Source organism: Rhipicephalus microplus, chromosome 5, assembly GCF_043290135.1.
Source record: "Rhipicephalus microplus isolate Deutch F79 chromosome 5, USDA_Rmic, whole genome shotgun sequence".
Taxonomy (NCBI): domain Eukaryota; kingdom Metazoa; phylum Arthropoda; class Arachnida; order Ixodida; family Ixodidae; genus Rhipicephalus; species Rhipicephalus microplus.
This window is the reverse complement of record NC_134704.1, coordinates 160,142,404-160,153,209: the sequence shown is the minus strand read 5'-3', so window position 1 is coordinate 160,153,209 and position 10,806 is coordinate 160,142,404.

Genomic DNA, 10,806 nt, shown 5'->3' with positions numbered 1-10,806 from the left:
TGATACATATTGCAATATAAAACCTCGAATCGTGCTGTACGACATCCCTATAACATCTTAACTGTGGAAGCAGTTCTTCAGGCAATAGAATTAGAAAACACGTTAGTTGACGCCATGATATCACCTAGAACATTGTCTACAGTCCTGAAACTGTGTTCTGCATAGATTATTCATGCTCTTTATTTTATTTCTATTTACTTGTACAATAATGTCTCGCCTTTCACAGGTCATTACAGGGTGTCCTTACAGTGGATCGAGAAGTACACAGAGGAGTACATTAAACAATAGGTGAAACAAGACATTGGATCTTAGCCAATAGTGTGAAATACTTTTTTGAATGCACCGATATCTAACGACTGTCATTGCTCGAAATTCCTTGTGTCAGTTTGTCAGTTTACATTACCTTTTGGTCATAAGTAAATGAAATATGCAGGGTTCTTAGCGTTCCTTCCAAATATACAAAGCTTATCACGATGACTTTATTTTCAGAGAGAGATTTGTGAGCTTTGGAAGTGTATGCATGAAATGACATAAACAATGCGAGCACAAGCAGTAAGAACGTCATGACGAGATAGTCATAATGCTGGCAAACAGCGCTATTCGCAGCGACATCGGACTATAGGTGGCTGCACCGTCCCCGTGCAAGTGTGGATAGGCAGTCGGCGTCGTGTATACAAATACATCCAGCGACGCTTTGTTGCATGTGGTCTGAGCTGATTGTCGGCGGATAAAATGCGTTAACTGCAATTTACTGTTAATATTATCTACGCCCTTCTCTACTGAATTGGTGCACGACGCCTATGCAACGTTAGCATTAACCGCGAGTAAACCGCATTCTGCCTTTTATAGGATGCTCACCTCGGGTGACTCTCTTCACACTCGCACTATATCACATCTTTACTGTGTTTGTGCGTAGTTAGCTTGTGTTCCGCCTGCTACGCACTGCTGTAGCGTGACTGAACTACCTATTTACATCTTTGTCATCTGCATACTACAAAAAAACAGAAAAAGAAAGATTGTAGAAAGCCCGCATATCTGTGCGATTTGTTCAGTACCACCGTTCACACCTTATACGTATGATTTTTCTCTTATTCTGTTCACCATAGTGGGATAGCCGATAAGTGTAGTCAGGAAAGCTTAGTGGCTGACGGCGCTTCGCGCTAAACTGCGCTTACCACGTGTACGCACATGTTCTTGGACCACTAAAAATCTTATATAGATGTCAGCAGAAAGCTTTCATCGATGAATTACGTGCATGACGGTGCTAAAACAAATGCCTGGTTATTGGGACAAGCGTGTTTTTTTAAGCCACAAAATATTACTACTGCCTTCGTTCGGTGACTAACAATGCAACACAAACGCCGCAGACTGTAAAAAAAGATGAAATTTTCAGTGAAATAATACATTATATATATATATATATATATATATATATATATATATATATATATATATATATATATATATATATATATATATATATATATATATAAAAGGGAAGAAGTGTATACCTAAGGGCTCGTTTTTCCGTGTTTTAACACAATATTAATGAGATCTAACAGACAGTAATGCCAAGGAATGTACAGGGGAAGTTATTAGAACCAATGGAATGTAAATAGGAAAGAAAAGTGGACGAAAAAATAACCAACCGTGGGCAGGAATCGAACCTACGACCATCGTATAACGCGTTCCATTCTCTAACCACTGAGCTACCACTGCGGCCTTCCCTCCATCCACTTTTTTGGGTTTATATGTGGATTTGGAAGTAGGAGTGACAGTCAGCGCCATCTATAAGCAAAACGACGAGTGTGAAAACACTCTTATGCGCATGTTTGGCGTCACGTAGCACGTGAACTTATTATTATTATATATATATAAGGCATGGCGTCTGAATCATACTTCAACGTCTGTGTCGTATGTGTAAACCTACCAACAGCGCGCAAGTGCATGGCCTAAAGCTTTTTTTTTTACAATCAAGTCACAACAAAACGCTGCATTAACACAGCATTTAATAGTCCTCAGCTTTGGGAGGATGCCAAGAGCATTTTGCGATGTGCTTGAAACAGAAAGCGGCACCCACTCTGCAAATATTCTGGTGAATGAAGGGTACAACGACAATAAACAGCACTCTAGAAAATTGCACTCGCTGATCTTAATACAATGCAATAGCAACCTAGAAAGACCAAATGATTTCGTACGTCGTTTCATACATGCGTAAAAACAGTTATACTCACGTTGACATGACCGGACAAACCACACTTTGTGAACGTGCATGACGAACGCGAACATAGAAACGCCGTGCACGTGGCAAGCAGACGACGCAAGGAGCAATTTCCACTTCATAGTTTCGGCCAGTTGCCGCCAGGCGGCGACTTATCTTGATCTCGCGGTCAATGACCAATATTTCAGTGTCATGCTCACGCTTTTGTGCTGCGAGCCCTTGTTAGCTCTATAAGGTCTCCTGAGAAACTGTACAGAATTTTTAACAACAGCATTTTTTTTTTCAAATGAGGAATAGTTGAACAAAATAAAGAAAAGTTTAAGAACCAAATACCATTCCCACAGTACTATACGGCAAAGTCAAGCAATAAGAACGATCAGGCCTGTGCGGAACGCGCAGCACAGTCCCAGCGAGAGCTGGCAAAATGGCCTTTCAGAGGCTTTTCTCAACACTCTTTGGGTAACTGCTACAAGCACACTTGCTGGGTACTCACTACGCCATCAATAATTATTTTATTTATTTTATTTGGACAATACTGCGAACCTTGAAAGGTCCAAGCAGGAGAGGGATGTACATATCCAGCAGACATGCGTATGGATGCAAGATCGACACATGAATGTGAGGGTACATAATCAACAGGCAAGTATACAATCATTATACATTGGATGACAGCAAGGGTGAACACTCTGGCAAAACATTCCAATCGGAAACAGTTCTGGGAAAAAATGAATATTTGTATTGGTCTGTACGGGCAAAGAACGGTGTAATACTTCGGCTATGTTTGTGACGAGACGCTCGACTAGGGTTATTAGCTATGTAATCTTGCGACTGGATTCCCAATTTATTAAAATATAGCTGGTGTAGAAAGTTTAGGCGGGCACTTTTACGTCGGTTGGCCAATGGCTCTAGGTGTGCGAGCTCCAACATAGCTGAAGGGGAGTCGCGACGTCTAAAACGTTTATAAATAAAGCGAGCTGCCAATCTCTGAATTTTTTCAAGCTTTTCTTTATTAGTGATAGTATGGGGATCCCATACAATGCTTCCGTATTCTAGGGTGGGTCTTACAATGGATTTGTATGCAATGAGTCTAAGCGATGAGGGGGCATCACCTAATTTATGCTTCAGAAATCCTAACTTTTTTCTCGCGGAGGAACATATGTTATTTATATGTGTTGACCAGTTAAGTCTGGACGTCAAGGTTAACCCCAGGTACTTATGTTCCTCCACTTGTTTAATCTGATAATTGCCAAGACTATACATGAAGTGAGATTTATTCTTATTGGAGATGCACATGTAAACTGTCTTGTCGAGATTTATAATCATATCCCATTTATTGCACCATTCCGTTATTGCATGCAAAGCACGGTTAAGAACGTGCTGGTCAGTGACAGACACTATGTGGCTAAAGATGATGCAATCGTCTGCAAACAGCTTAAGGCGTAGAGGGGGCTTCACAATTTGGCCAAGATCATTAATATAAATGTTAAATAGAACCGGTGCCAAGACCGAACCCTGTGGGACGCCAGAAAAAACATCAAGAAAACGAGAACAGGCACCGTCAATTTCAACATACTGTTTGCGGCCAGTTAGGTATGAAATGACCCAATTGACGACTTGTGATGGAATGCCTAAGTTTTTCATTTTTGTTATTAGTTTCGAGTGTGGAACTCTATCGAACGCTTTTGAGAAGTCTATTAGAACTGCGTCAATCTGTCCGCCCTCGTCAAGTACCTGTGCCATCTCATGAACGGTAACTACTAATTGAGTTGCAGTTGAAAAACCTCTTCGAAAACCGTGCTGTACGTTAGTAAGAAGATTATTGTTGTCAAGAAAATCATTTAGGTGTTTAGCAATTACGTGTTCGAGAACTTTACAAACTGTGCAAGTGAGAGATATGGGTCGGTAATTACAATAATCGGTGACAGAGCCTTTTTTAAAAATTGGTTTCACTCGGGCAACCAACCATTCAAGTGGGAGGCAAGAAGTTTCAAGAGACTTAGAATACAACTGTACCAAGAATCTAGCTAGGAGCTCTGCATATCTTTTGAGAAATGCGGTGGGAATGTTATCAGGTCCTGCGGATTTTTTAGGATCTAATCGTAAGAGCAGCTCAGTAACACCTTCGACAGTAATATGGATATATTGGTTGCTATCGTTGACGTAAGGCGTATTACCCAGCGTGGCTGGCCTTGAGAATACGCTCTGGAAATAGGAATTGAACGTATCAGCAATTTCTTTTTTATCTGTAACAATGCGAGCACCAACAGCTATTTGATCTACGCTTCTTGAGTCCTTGTTTGATAAAAATTGCCAGAATTTGTGAGGGGATTCAGTAGCAAAGCGCCCAAGGGTGGTTGAATAGAAGTGCTCTTTAGCTTCTCGTAGTTTAGATTTCAACTTAGAACTTAGCTTAAAAAGGAGGGCGGCGTCCTTGTTCTTCCTTTTTTCGGTACCGTATTATAATGTTATGTAGTAGGCAGGCATGCACTATGTAACCCTACGTCATTCTTCGGAGAAGTGTGGTATTCGCATCACACTTGCATTAAATTTTGTGAAATTTTCAGAAGTGAATTTCTCTTATGCCGTGGATCGTGCGTGCGTGATGTATGTAGTAAGAGTCGCTGTAATAGTAGGTAGCCACCTCTCGTTCAGTCCCATGAATGTCCGCTGGAGGACGGTACTTCTATATGATTATTATATGATAAAAAGATGCGAGATGGTGGTACTTAGATTGTTCACTACACGGACAGACGCACGCACGGACAGACAGACAAACAAGCGGTCAGATGGATGGACGCACGCGTGGACGGACGGACAGATAGACGTGCGACCAGATGAACGCATGGACCGATGGATGGACGAACACACGGACGCACGAACGGGCGCATGGACAAACGCACGGATGAATGGGAGCAAGAACAAATGGACGGACGGAAGCATGTATGGGCTTATGGACGCTTCGCCCCAGTCATGATCAATCAGTCCGTGAATGTGCTATGCTACATTTTTTTATGCAGTGGCTGACGACGAAGAATAATGCCTGAAGTGGGCACGCACCGCAGTTGGCTGATAAAAAACAAGGTTATGTAATGGTTTGGAGAGTTGGGCAACCTACTCGTTATGCAAGGCCGCTAACACTAGTTTTCTTGGCCTTGGTGTTAATCACTTTGTGACATTTTGTCGCTGCTCACGTTGTCGCTTTGAGCGCCTTCTAGTAGCTCCGGTAGTTTTTTATTTGTGGCGTAATAGGTGCGAGGCTGTTGCCGTAGGTCATCATCGTCGTGCTCTCTTTCCTGTTCTGGAACGTTCATACTCTGAACTTCTATCGTTTCTGTCGGAAGAATTGTTCTTCCTTGGGGAGAAATAATTCTACGACAATGGTCGTGCCGCATCCTATCCATAGTTAATAGACGTGCTCGGTCAGTTTCCCACCTGGTCTGGTTCCTATAGCCAGGTCACCTGTGAGTGTCTGATTAGTGCATGTTATCTGCATGTGTTTACTATTTCTATGTGTTTGCTTATGCCCCATATGCGTGCGGGTTTTTGTACATATGCACTTCATTCTAACGCTGTAAATTATGTAAATTACACAAGTTTTGATATCTGTTTTACATATTTGGTAACATCAGTGACTCCTGTTGTTGTTTTTTTTTGCTTTGATGTTCTAAAACGGTTTATTACTCACACGTTATAACGCGATTCCTCTCCCGACGTCAAGCCTGCCTGAAGCAAGTTTGCAACGGAGTTTCGAGCACAGGCATTACTCGATGCATGGACGAACGCAGGGACGGACGCACGAACAGACGCACGCACGGACGGGCGGATGGACACATAGATTGGTCACACACACGGCCACATGGACATACGGAAGCAAGAATGAATAGACGGACGAATGCTTTGCCCCACTCTCCATCATTCACTTCGTGGATATGCTACCATTTTTTAGGGGCGAAGCTCCTTAGGGCGTGGGCTGTGCGTCCCCTGTATGTAGCCACCTCTAGTTTAGTTCTTGCAGTGTTCACTAGATGGCGGTACCGTCCTCTGTATGTAGCCACCTCTAGTTTAGTTCTTGCAGTGTTCACTAGATGGCGGTTCCGTCTCCTGTATGTAGCCACCTCTCGTTTAGTTCTTGTAGTGTTTACTAGATGGTGGTACTTGTAGCTGATGATGAAAAGATGCAAGATGTTATAAACTAGAAAGCGGTACTTGTAGTTGATGAAAGACGCGAGATCTTATAAAATAGGAATGATGTCACATATGGCGCGTGTCATTGGTTGAAGGCAATCGTTCGATTTAGTGCGGTGACGTACGCTAGGGGGAGCGATGTAATCCAATCGAGTGGGCAAAATGTACAGAGGATTCATGGTTTACCAGGTTTACCTCCGGAGCTTCGCCCACTCATCATCATTCACTTCGTGGATATGGCGGCATTTTTTATTTACAAAGTTTGTGCGATATTGCTTACGGACACCAGCGATGGAAAACTACGGTGCCACACGTGACTCTTGTTATAATCTCATAATATCTTTGATCTCATAAAAAATAGTTGTGGTCTCATAAAAACAGTGTGATGTCACCATTACCACTATTTCAGCAGGCTTAACGTCGTTGAGCAGACTTCACGGTGCTACCGAGGATCGCCAAGAACTCAATATCAGAGCTCTGTGCTTACATACTCATCGCAGTGCCAGCTGTAACAGGTGCACCTGTTTTTTTTTTTTTACTGCTCATGTTATTCACTAAATTAAGTAATAGAATTGCGCTAAGCCGATCTCTTGTGCTCAAGTAGCCTTCGTTTCAGATCTGAGGCAGTCGTCCAATAAAAGTGTTCTTTGCAAAACAGATATCATTGTTAACTACTATGATAGCATTGGATTGCAAGAAACTTGGAATATTATATTTCCTATTGCGATTTTACACGCGCGTCAGAGACACTTGTCAGATATGACCACCTCGTTAATTGTGCGCAACCAGTTCAACACTCAGCTGCTTTCCTCAACTCATTCTTGCCCCGCCGCGGTGGTCTAGTGGCTAAGGTACTCGGCTGCTGACCCGCAGGTCGCGGGATCGGATCCCGGCTGCGGCGGCTGCATTTACGATGGAGGCGGAAATGTTGTAGGCCCGTGTGCTCAGATTTGGGTGCACGTTAAAGAACCTCAGGTGGTCGAAATTTCCGAAGCCCTTCACTACGGCGTCTCTCATAATCATATGGTGGTTTTGGGACGTTAAACCCCACATATCAATCAACTCATTCTTTTAGCTAGAACACGCACGGTGATAGCGTCTGTCGCAGTTTTTTCGCTAAAAAATTGACACGGACATTTGCGTGAATGGTGCGCCACGAACCAAACAAACATACTGATCATACGCACATTTCCGGACGCACTGAAGCGATAGCCTTCTTGGACTGATAATGTTGCCCTTTTATATCCGTATCAAATACACAAACAGTGCTATGGAGAACTCGCACCCATGAAAAAACTTGGGTTGGTACATTCAGTGTTTCAAGACCATGATCTTTTCATGTTACAGTATAGAAAGCCACCAAACATTCGCTTATCAGTACAAGATGCCGGCAACCGTCAATTGAAAACAAAGTGGAGTGGTATTAAAAACTAGTAATGCTCTTTTACTGCACGCCCGTTGTTGATGATATTTTGTAGCTGTAATCTATCGCGCTGGTACAGTGTTCGTCGATATTTGGGGTTTTAACGTCCCAAAACCAGCATATGATTACGAGAGACGCCGTAGTGGAGGGCTCCGGAAAGCTGGTTCAGCCGTTGTGCTTTTGATGGTTATACGTGGGTGTTCATAGACATACCTTTTTGAAATATTGCGCTGTTTACTTTAGCCTGCCATGTTGGCGCGCATAAAGCATGCGAGAACGTGCGAACCGCAAAAAAAGAATAGTGCAATGATTTACGTAGACTAAATGAAAAAGTTTTTCAGCGACTCTAATCTACAGAAAAAAAAATGCTCCCTCTATACCGTGTGGCTGCGCATTTGCAGTGCACGTTGACCGAAGAAAGCAAATCAAGAAAACACAAATAAGAAGAGAAAACAGATGAGGGGGTGCAAAGCGAAGGAGAGACACGACATGCGGACTATGTACTTTGACGCACACAAGTTTGCAAGGACACTGTCAGAATATTTGCGGTGATCGAGTATCGTGTAATGGCACTGATTTGAAGTGGATGTGCCCAGCAGTGTCTGTGGGACTGCTTACACATTTTTATATGCATAAATAGTTGGTTTCGACGATGTGCAACACCAACAAGCTGATGTTGCTCAATAGTGCTCTCACGCACGTGCGTGGCTACGACCGCCTCTTTCAAAATGCATATAACATAGTATATGGCTCTGAAATTTTCGCTTGAGGTGCAAGCGAGCAACAAAATCGGCCGTAGGCATGCGAATTGAAGGAAACTTTGTAAATATTATTGTGTTATTGTGTTTGACGAGAGCCTCTGCCCATTAATACGGGTTAGGTTAAAACAGAACCTGATGTGCACGTCTTCCTTCTTGCATGAGTGCGTGGATTGTAGTCGACTACAGCGGAAACACCTCCGCATGAGAGCCGTGCGACTAACTTGACTGCTGCAACGAAGCGTCTATAGATGAAGCGTTGTCGCATGCATCACTGTGTTATCAGGCAATTTCTGAGGGAGTGTAAGGAGGAGAGATAGCCTATCTGCAACGTTACTTATAGGCATGCTGAGCACGTATTTTTAGTTTTTGGTCGATTCGTTGGGTTAAATTTGATGTCACTGCGGTATAAATGGTGTTTCCTGAATAAAATATTCCAGTTGCTAGTAGCGCGTCGTCCCGTGTACTTCTTCTCTGTTGTGTGTCGTTTTTTTCGCGCCCCTTATCATCATGAAGGAGGAGAGAGCCTTGATACCGTAACCACTCAAGCATTCCGTGCACGTGATTGATCGATAAGTGGGGTTTAACGTTCCAAAACCAACATTTGATAATGAGAAAAGCTGTAATGGAGGGCTCCGGAAATTTAGACCACCAGGGGTTCTTTAAGGTGCACCCAAATCTGAGCTCATGGGCCTACAGCATTTTCGCCCCAATCGAAAATGCAGCCGCCGCAGTGGCGATTCCATGCCATGACCTGCGGGTCTGCAGCCAAGTACGTGAGCCAATAGACCACCGTGGTGGGGCATTCCGTATAGGTGATTAACCAGCGATGCCACAGCATGTGGTCCCGGTGTTTATCATGGGCTGTAATCTATCGAAGTGCCTTCTGTTGTAGCTTTTAATTTTTTACCACTACCTTCAACTAATGGGCGCTTTATACTTTGCATTTAGGAACGTTAGCCCCAAGCACATTAAGCCTACATAAAATGTTTTAAGAGGGGCGCTTCATAATATTGTTAGTATCATCCGAAACTGTTGTGCTGACAAAACTTGTAGATGAGCTAGTGCAAGTGTGGAGGCTCGTCATGGGAGCATATGCTAGCATCTATGACACGGACACACGCCGCCCGTCACTGCGAGTATGAGACATTAAAAGATTTCGCCTTAATAACTGTCTGTAGGGCATTTATACACGCATCAATAATTTCCCAATCAAAGCATATTGTCAATCTGATTTATGATTGATTTGTAGAGCTTAACGTCCCAAAACCACCATATGATTATGAGAGACGCCGTAGTGGAGGGTTCCGGAAATTTTGACCACCTGAGGTTCTTTAACGTGCACCAAATCTGGTCACACGAGTTTACAGCATTTGCACCTTCATCGAAAATGCAGGCGCCGCATCCGGGATTGTATCCCGCTACCTGCGCGTCAGCAGCCGAGTACCTTAGCTACTACACCACCGCTGCAGGGCATATATATTGCTCATCATGTCGACCAAACAAGTTCGTGTCGGTGCATTCTTTTTCTTCATTCAAGTAACAAATAAACTCAACTAAAAAATTGCCCATATATCTGCGTGGTTTGCTGCGACTGCTGTCGAAAGACGGCAGCCTTCTGCCGGCGAAGTGGCCATTTATGATTTGTCTTGCCTGAGACAGCGCGTCCTCCATTTTGAAATGGTCGCATCTGGCTGGCATTGATACAATGGAGCAGGCGCTCCGTGAGATATGGTAGCCATCTGGCAGTGCCACCTGGAAACATGAGGTTGTGCAGAAGCCAGGTCTGCTGCCAGGTGGCATCACCATATCATCAGCAGAGGAGGCCTTTGTGCATAGCGTCACAATTTCAGCGCAGCGTAAGAAGCACTAGATTCTTTAGAATAACGTACCTACGTATTTTCTAGTAAAGGAATAGACAACCTATAATACTTACGTATCAGTGTAGCACCTCAAATATGCGTAATATTGGCTTGTTCGTCGTCAATTTTCTCAAGTATGAACGGAGCCACCAGTTGAAGACGGTTGCGCATTCAGCAAGGGCTTAAACTTTGGACGGGTGGCTAAATCGCGTGGCAAAAAGACATACAGCCAGAGCGAAATTTTTGTGTTGAAGTATGCCAAGAAACACTAGTGTCTTTAGAGTGTTAGTTATAGTGTTCCAGCAATGACAGGTTTCCTTCGTTTTGTGAACAGCGTAAGAGCTGTTTTTTTTTTGT